Source organism: Cyprinodon variegatus, unplaced genomic scaffold, assembly GCF_000732505.1.
Source record: "Cyprinodon variegatus isolate N-32 unplaced genomic scaffold, C_variegatus-1.0 Scaffold575, whole genome shotgun sequence".
Classification (NCBI taxonomy): Eukaryota; Metazoa; Chordata; class Actinopteri; order Cyprinodontiformes; family Cyprinodontidae; genus Cyprinodon; species Cyprinodon variegatus.
The window spans coordinates 148,949-158,861 of record NW_015151028.1 but is presented as its reverse complement, the minus strand read 5'-3'; the positions used below and the strand labels follow the sequence as shown (position 1 = coordinate 158,861).

The window sequence follows — 9,913 nt, the reverse complement described above, 5'->3', positions numbered from 1 at the left end:
TATATATATATATATGTTTTGTTTTGTTTTCTTCTGTTCTATCATTGCAAAACATTTCGGCCATTTCTTGATTTTCCTTATTGCAGTGGCTTTAGTGTATTCTGCAAAATAATCTCTTCTAACACAGAAATATAACTTTTATGTTTATATTTCATGATTATTTTCAATGTTTCATATGTTAACTTAAATAATTGCCTTGTGTTGTATTAGTTAATCATTTCCATTAAAAGTTAGCTTAAATATTCGATGTTGCTTTATTCTTTATAAAGAAAATGGTGTCAGTTATTGGAGCTCCATGACTCCAGTTGCCTGCAGTTGAGTGGAGAGAACAAGACTTCAAATGAAAGATTAGAAATAGAAAAAATGTAATCAAATTTGCTCTGATGTAACAGCTTTATTTAAAAACAAAAAACAAAAAAACAACTGCCAATAAGACCCTAGGTTTGTGCTGACAGGGAGCTATATTTATACAATTTCAGGACTAAAAACATTTAGTGGCTTAAAACATACTCATATTCTTTAGTCGTTTTTAATATCAGCATAGCAAATGTCAATGTGTTTTATTGGGACAGTATGGGATAGATATAAAAAACATTAAGAGATAATAAATCTGCAATGGAAGAAAATCAGTTAGTGGAAAAAAGTTTGACAAAAACATATCTGAACATTGTGTATTAGCAATAAGGAAACGGAGAAACCTGTTAGCATATAGACTGCATATAGAATGAGGTTTCATGCATGTAACAGGACATGTTTTTCTCTAAAAAACAGGGGATCCATAGAATGTATCCAAATTACAGGACTGACCTCAGGGAATCGAGATTAACTTCTTGTTGCTAGGAAAACCCATCCACATATTTATTCCTCAGGAAGCTGTGAAGCACTGGACTCAGGGGCTAAGTCCTGAGGAACTGTGAGGAATTGCTGTGTGGTGGAGAGCTTTCTCTGCATCTGCCTCACCGTGTGGCAAGGCAGCTGAGGATGGCTCTGCAGAGGGTGGTTAAAGCTGCACAGAAGACTATGGGGCACAGCCTCCCCTCCACCTTGGACCTCTACACATCAGAATGCAGGAGGAGGGCACTCTGCATCATGAAGGACTCCCCCAACCCTACACACAAACTGTTCCAGCCTCTCCCCTAATCCCTTTAGGGAGGCGACCGAGGACCATCCACAGTGAGAACACCAGGCTCAGAAATCCTTTCTACCCTGCAATTGTTGGGCTGCTGAACTCAAGCTGCACTTAATTTAACATCATCCATTACTCTTCTTTATCTTAAATTAAGCTTCTTGAACTGTGACCCGAGTCCAAGTTTTCTATAACAAACGTGCAAATATAAGATGGCGGTGGTGTGACAAAACAAATCCTTGAATTACGTGGAGCACTGTTTGTACCAGAGTGAGGACATTTTACTGTTCCCCTGTCACATCTTGGTTGGCGTTTGTGTACCCAAATGCAGAGGCAGGGAGGCAGAGGTGAGTTCTTGCAGATTTAATCAAAAGAAACAGTTTAACAAAGGCAGGAATTCAAAAATCCAACTAAAAATGTAAAGCAAACCAGAACCATGGAGATATCAGGGGGAAAACACGCAAAAGGAGCCAGGGAGAGATGAGGTGAGCAGAGAACAGCGACGACAGGACCAGCAACAACAAGGAGTGTCTGCAGAGGGAAAGTATATGTAGACAATGGCAGGGCTAACGAGCTGACAAGGAGCAGGTGTGAGGAGACAACGAGGGAGCCAAGGGGAAAGGAACACACACGAGGGCAACAGAGGAAAACAACAGAAAAACCTGAGAACTAACATAAATCTAGAAACTACAACAAAATAAGAATTAAACCAATAAAACTAGGAAACATGGAGCAAAGTAAAGCACAACATAACCAAAACCATGACATCCTCACTTTTTTTATACATACAGTTAGGTTTAGGACTAAGGTGTGAATTGTGTGTATGTTAACGTTATGCCCTGGTTATGGTTCAGTTTAGCATTATTGTCAGGGAAAGGGCATAGAAACTGTTGAAAATGACTGAAATCCAATGGAAATCAACACGTGAATGACTGTTTGTGTCTGTGGTAATGTGAATTCTTGTGATAAAGGTAGATGTTCATGTTTGAAGAGCATTAAAATTAGGGTTGGAGAATAAAAATTAATTGCTGTCAACAGTCTTCCCAACTTAGTGTCTCTAAGTGTATCATGGTTGAGGTGCAGGATGATGCCGATTATAGCATAGGAGGGATAGTGCATGGTACCCACTGTTTACAAAGCTTATCTTCCCTCACCCTAAAACCATAGAGATCTGTGATGTTGCCAATAGGAGGGATGAGGGGTCGAGCAATAAGAGAGACCAGAAAGAAAAGAGAATGTAATGCAACAAAATGTGTCAACATGATAAGAAATGGAAACAAATTTGTTTGTTCAATCTGTTAATCATATTCAAAAAGTTTCTAGATTTACATTGATTATTGATTATGTCATAATGTTCAGTAAAATTTTCTGTTGATGTTTGTTCTCTCTATGGTGCTCCAATGCAGGAATCAGGAACAGTTGCACCCTGTGGCCTCCTGGATTTGTCTGTTGCTCTTATGAATATTAAAAAAAAACTGTTGCACCAAATAATGTATAAGTTGAGAGCACCTTATTTAAGGGGCAGTGTGGACAACTCAACTTTGACTGTGTAATAATTCATCTCTGATTTTTTTATGTCCCCCAGGGTATAATTTTTGGAGAAACAACAAGAATAAATTCTTAATATAGGCAGAGCTAAACAAGTGGGGGAAAAACAGAACTGCTGTGAAAAAGGGAAAAAGAAAAGAATACTCCACCTGGTTGGTCTACCTGGTGTCCCTGCTCACCCACCTCTCTGAGCCCACACAGTATTTCCAACCCAACAAGAACAGACGGTGTGGAGAGCGATTTATTGGATTGGATCCCATCCAGCACTGACTTATACGCTCAACCTATATGTCACAGATGGTAGGATTTCTGTATGGTTGATATAGGAAATCCACTAAGGAGTATTGATCTCTCTAAGATCTGCTCTCTATGCCTGATCTTGCAGGATCTGAACATCCACAGAGACCTGGAGGGTAGAGGAGCCACTGGAATCTTGTTTTAGCCTTAGAAGCTATAACAGCAGCCTTTCTGTTCAAATACTCAGGTAAAGATGTATTCCAGACGCACAAAAGCTGTCATATTTGTTGTATTTCATTTAAGTCTGTGAGTAGTTGTAGAACTAGCGCATACAGATGGGAAACGGACCATTTTTTTTAAAACTGTTTCAAAGGACCAAATAGAAATACTTCATGCACCATAAGCAGCTCAAACCGCATCAACAAAAAATGGAAAGAAACTCTTTGGTGAATCACTGTTTGTCTCCTCAGGTAGATTAAGTAAGCAGGAGGGATGAGTTTCCGTCAAAGATTTCTCCATTGTTAACTTCAACAATTTTCCGAGTTATCATTTGAAGATAAACTGAAACCCATGGCATTATAGAAACGTCTTGGCCTGCGTCTAAACACAAGCATTAGCTCTGCTTTTGTGCAAAATTTCATCTTTATTATAATAAATGTGTCATAAAGCAACCTCACACACTCTTCTGGTGTGCAGTATTGTGAGCATTAGTGCATCTCGGGTGTACCTGTCAGGTACAAACAACTTTTAACTGTTGGATTTAGATTAAGCGGTTTAGGTTTCTTTCCAAAACTTTTATCTCACAGTAGTTTTCTATTACAGGGTCAGGTTAAGAAAGCTAAAGGTCTTTGTCTATTTGGATGACAAAAATTACAGCCTTATAAAGCCACATATAATGAAATATATGTTGAAATAATGACTTTAGCAATAAATTATAATTATTATTTTTATGAAATAAAGTTGTTTGTCTTTTAACTTTCTTTTTTTTTTAGCTTTTACGGCTGTAGTGTCTCTTTTTTTCTGAGAGAAGTCTCAGGAAAGGGGGTTTGAGAGAGGGGGAGAGACATGCAGCAAAGGACCACAGGCTGGGTTCAAGCCCGGGTCGGCCACATCGAGTACTAAGACCTCCATACATGGGTCGTGTGCAATAACCACTGCACCACCTGCACGCCCGTTTTATTTCAACTTTCAAGAAAAGCCTCTCCCCATCTTTGTGCCACTTGTTTCATGATGTCGCAGTATTGCAACCCTCCTGAAGGCTGAATAAGGGTTCAACCAACTTTGAAGAAAGTTGGCATTTGTTTACATTCTGGGCAAAGCATGGTTAAGGCAGAAGCTTCCTGGAGGGAGCCCTCTTATGTCGATATTCTCCAACCTCCAGGACAGGGAGGGACTGCTGCTCAGAAAACAGAACTCATGATTACTTAGAGATGCAGTAATCATGCAAAATACCACTTTGGGAATATTTTTTAATAAAGGAAGAGCATTAAAAGATTACTATAAAATAAGCATTAAAATCTCAAAAAGTAGGTTTTTCATGATATAGGCCTTGTAACTTTCCTAAGTGATATACTGAATCTTTGTATTTATGTTTATTTATAATTCTTTTCCTAGGATCCCATTCATTTTAGGAATGAATGGGATCCAATGTTTATTTTTCTTCCATAGATAAAAAAAAAAATACACCCCAAAAAGTTGATGATCCAATCTTTCTCCTATGTCCCCAATCCTTTTAGCTATTCTTTAAGTAGGGTGAAAACAATCTGTCATGTCCTCAAATATCAAGGTCTTATTCCTTGAATTCATTTGCAGACAATAATCCAGCCTTTTTCTTTGAGTTGGTATAATGGCTTCTTCCTTTGCGAGTGGCACTTCAGCCCCTGGTGAAACAGAGGTCATTTCTCTGCACATGCTGACACCAGCCTCAGCAGTAGCTGCACAAGATGTTTTGCTTTGATTCTGGGTTGATATATGCGTTTCACAACAGAACACATTTACCACTGAACCACAGGAGCAGTCTCCTCCCTGAACTGCACTGGATATTTCCATGCTGCTTAATCCAGCAGATAATTGTTTGAACAGATGAATGTGGCACCTTAAGGTACCTGGAAAATAGAACTTCCAGATTAAAAGGATTTGTGGAGATATGCAAAATCTTCCTGATATCTCTTATTGATTTTCTGTCTATTTAACATAAATGTTGTGAATGAACCCATCAGAAGCACAAAGAGCCATAACATCATTAAAATGTTTTCAGTATGTAGGCATTAGATAAAAGAAATGGGTTTTAATAATAACTGTCCAAAAACAGGAAAGGTTTACTGTGATTTAATGTCAGACAGAAAGGAAAAAAGCTGATTGCTTTGGAACATATTTATCTGCAGCCTTTATGGATGCCATGTCTGCTTATGCCCTAGGATGCGGTGAGAGTCCATACCTTCTGTGCTGTTGTTTTGTGGTCTGCATTAACAGAGCAAGAGCTTTAGCTTTCCCTTCTTTGTCTCAGACAGCTTCGATCTCCAGCAATGCAGTCACGTTCAGAGCTGTTACCTGCTGCTCAAACTCTGGTGAAAGAAGAGCAACCTGCAGACTGCGCCTCCAGTCTCCACAGCCCTGCTTCATTACACCGCACAGTGGGGGAGCTCAGTGCAGTAATCCCAGCTGGAGAAGCCGCCATGCTCTCATTACCAAAACGGATGCCACTCCTAAGACCAACATGCACATAGATGAAGGGTTGTAGCTGCATATAGATCATATAAAGAATTATATTCTCCACAGGACATGTTAATGCTGATGCTGATTTATCCTCTGCTGTGAATTGGAGGCATGATCTGCCTTTTTTGTTGATGTTTATGTTATATGCTGCGTAATATGAAATGTGATCGAACGCTGTGAGGTTTAGCGCTGTTTGCTGAGTCTGCATTGATATACAGTTCTAAATAGAAGTTTATGGATGCCATTTTAATCTGATCAGGTTTGTATTTTTAATGAAACATTTAAATGTTTTTTTGTTTTTCTGAGAAGGTGAAATATTTAAACAAAATGCACCTACAAGGGTTTTATTGGAATAAATACCCCTCTGCATTGGTGCAGGTCTTTTAAGTGTTCTGATTTTCTTTCCCAGACACATTTATTTAGATATGACCGTTAGATTTTACAGAGCAACTAAACCATTGCTGTTTAGATGTTTTATGGTGACTAGCTTCACCTTGCCAAAGTTTATGTTTGGTTTTTGTTTCTCCAAGAATATTTCTCTTAAGGAAATGCTACCAATATCCTCTTGAATAGAATAGAATAGAATAGAATAGAATAGAATAGAATAGAATAGAATAGAATAGAATAGAATAGAATAGAATAGAATGTAAACAAAAGCAACAAAAAGTTGTTTGCATTTATCCAGAAGTGCTATACAGGATATAAACCTTTGTTTACATGTGTACAGGAAATATATATGCATGGACTATAGGCGGTATATATATACAGAGAGTATTTGTAAGAGGCTATACAATAAATAAATATGGTAGCTATATACAGATTAGACGTGTTGATATTGAAGTTGAAGAATTAGAAGTTAGTTAGTTACTTTTCTAATTCCTCTAACTTTGTGGAATACACCAATACCATCATTTTTATAATACTATCACCACCATGTTTAACACTTGTATCATCTGAATATTATTCTTAGATGGGCATTTGATTTGTCCATGTAGGAAAATCCAAGTTTCAGTTTTACTTTACTTTACTTGTAGCCTAAGGTTCATGTAAGAGTTGCTTTACTGTGGAGTATATGAGAATCCAACTTCTTCCAATAGTTGATCAGTGGTTCTTGGGATTAGTGGTTCTTTACTGGAAAACTGGATATTAAGCCCAAAGACTGAAACATTGGAACAGCTTACATGAAGGTTTCTATTTCCTTTTCAATGCATAATATCTGAACTCCATCATTTCTGTCTAAAAATGTGGTAAAGTTTGTTGACAGCTGCAAAACATATGATGTTGGGGTACAATTGCTCAAAGTCTTTTTGCTAAATGTGAGTTTTCTTGATAGACCGAAGGGATAAAAGAGTGGACATGGACACCACAAACACACTATTAAAAGCCTCAAAAGGAACACCACATTCCTGCCAATGGTGAGGATGTAAGGTTTTGCTCTCCAAAACGACACTTTGCTGCAACTCAGTTTAAGATGTCTGTCCATATCCTTCATTTATTCCCCAGGCTGAGAAAAAAAAAAGAGACACAAAGAGATATTATTAGAGATTATTTACCTTTTAACTGATTTTCCCTGAATTTCATCAAATTAAACATAATCATATAATCTTCCAAAAGATGACTGTTTGGCTAGATATTAGACTGTAAAAGAAATAGCTGTTCAGAATTGTGCTAGTTATATTTTAAGATTTGAAATGTTCTTTCTGTCCACATTAGTCATAAATAAAGAAAATTAAATCTAAAACTTATTCAGCTAAAGTAGCATTCAAAATATTTCAGTCTTTTTTTGGTGAATTTGAGTCTGAGACAACCACTAGAGGTCAGTAAAAAAACTTTGATTCAAACAGCAGTTTTAACATTTGAATGTTTAGAAGTTAAAGAAGTGCTTCACTTTGTTTTGGTGATTACACACAAAATTATTAAACTCTTATCTGACTGTGTCAGTCTGCAGTGAAAATATTTATAAGGATGATAAAGCCAATTTCTGTTGTGATCTTTAATATCTTAATTAATCAACACATAAAGACATGCATTTACTTTAAATTTTCCATCATGCATCTAAGTACATGGAAAAATATCAACAATGAAGCAAAACTGACTGAACTTCAAAAAGGAAAATAAAGTGCAGGATCCCTGCAGCCTTGTATTTTCCTGTGTTTATGAGGAATCATGGAGGGTAATGAAGCAGAGAGGTCAGCGGGGATGTGTTTTTATCCGCCTTAAACCAATAGGTCGGATTCCTGCTTTTCACGCCCCGGTCTGTGGCTGCACCTGCTGCCCTTTTGGTTAAAACAATACTTATACAGCACTCACTCAAACATCATATCACCAATTTTCCATCTTATTGGCAATGTCACTCAGAGGACTGGGATATAGCACAGAATAGATTTACTGCCAGGGCTTTTTTCTCGGTCTCAGACATGATATAAACAGGTTGTAATGTAAGCCATACATTATGAATCCAATTTGTTTGGTGAGATTCAAGTGTTTCATGTATTTGAAGTAAAATCCCCACAAACACCACTAGATGGCAGTATGCTAGTCAATATGGAGCCTAAAAGCCACTCAGGATAATTGAACAAAAACACAGTCATTGACATAACTAATTGTAGTGCTAATGCTAATTTTAAAATAATTTTAAAATAATAATAATAACAATAATAATAATGACTTTAAATAATATCTAAAGTAAATCATGCAGGAAGTTACTTCTGTGGTTTCCAAATTAAATAAAACTTTTTCTTTACAGTTTTCAATACTAAGAATTGTTAATAAGAACAACCATTAATCATCACCAGTGCAGTATTTTACTCTTTTACCAGAAATGTGAAATTGTTTTTATTTTTTTTTTCCCTCACAAAGAAGAGCTCATACTTTTCACTTGAAATACTAAAACATACTGAATCAACAAAGGCTCAGAAACAGGGACTGAGAACAGGTCATCTTGATCTTTGTTCCAACATATGCAAAGAGTCTTGAGCAGACAAACACATTAGAGCAGACTTGATGTAATCGCAGGCCTGCACATTTGTGCTGATAAACATCAGCAATTTATTTCATATTACGTCAGCAGGCCATTCCAGTATTGCAGGTTATCATGAAAGAAAACTATGATTGATAGCGCTGCCTGTCTGGGATTTAAAAGGGCCACTAAGATCTCAACTTCCTTTTTCAACTGCTTTTAAGTGCCAAACCTAACTTACTGTAGAAAGTCCACCTTACTGGGTTAAAGTTCATGCCTTTCTTATGATTGTATAAACGTTGTAAATCTAAAAGCTATTTGCATCATCGGGCTTAAACTGTTTTCCATTAGGAAACAAGTATTTCTTTCCTTGCTCCGTGACCAACGTAGATTTATGTTTTACAGTTTTGTTGCAGCTGATTGATTGACTTACTTTATTGATCTCACAGTGGAGAAATTTACTCGTTACATCAACTGAAATAGTCAAGGAAGAAGAAGGCGCCAGAGGTAGAAAGAGGTGCATGGGATATATGCAGTGCGCCCACATATGACAGTGTATTGTTTGTTTTTTTATAGTAGGATCATTATATAGGGTTAATGCAAAGGGTATTTACATGGGTATTTATATAGATGGATATTTATATAAAAATATATATATAGTTATTGCACTGGTATCAAATAGTAAATTGTGCATTATACATTGCACAAATTATTGATCTTGAATTGTTGCATTATATTGCCTGGTTGCAGGAGGGATGAATGATCTATAGCGTCTTTCACTAAAGGAGCTGCTCAGCTCCTCTACAGACTGGTGCAGTGGGTGGAAGGTGCTGTCCATTATGGATGTAACACCTTCCTCTTAGCCACTTCCTCCACTGAGTGCAGCCTAGGACAGAAGCAGCCTATTTCATAATTTGTTCAGTCTGTATTTGTCCTGCTGCTAGGGGCCCAGCAAACAACAGCATAGAGGAGGGCTGATGAGAGAAAGTCATGGAAGTTTTTCTTTTCTTTTTTTTTTTTTTTTAGTTTTTAGGGCTGTAGTGGCTTGTTTTTTTTAGGGGGTATGGCCTGCATACATGGGTCGTGCGCGCTAACCACTGCTCCACCAAAGCACGCCTGAGTCATAGAAGGTTTTAAGCAGTGCCCTGCTCACTCCAAAGGACCTCAGCCTCCTCAGGAGGTGGAGGAGGCTCTGGCCCTTCTTGTACAGGGCATCAGTGTTATGAGTCCTGTCCAGTTTGTTATTGATGTGAATAGCTAGGTATTTGAAACTCTACACAGTTTTTATGTCCTGCCCGTGGATGTTCACAATGTAGACATCTGTTATT

At 37.5% G+C, this 9,913-nt stretch overlaps 1 long non-coding RNA gene across 1 annotated transcript in view; it reads left to right on the top strand.

The window, feature by feature from the left end:
- Window positions 1-5,935, top strand: part of LOC107095809 — a 13,675-nt gene extending 7,740 nt beyond the window's left edge. Inside the window, exons 3-5 of the long non-coding RNA XR_001481759.1 lie at window positions 2,712-2,974; window positions 3,060-3,158; window positions 5,418-5,935. This is a non-coding gene — a long non-coding RNA (uncharacterized LOC107095809). The remainder of the gene's footprint in view (window positions 1-2,711; window positions 2,975-3,059; window positions 3,159-5,417) is intronic.
- The last annotated feature ends 3,978 nt before the right edge of the window (window positions 5,936-9,913 follow it).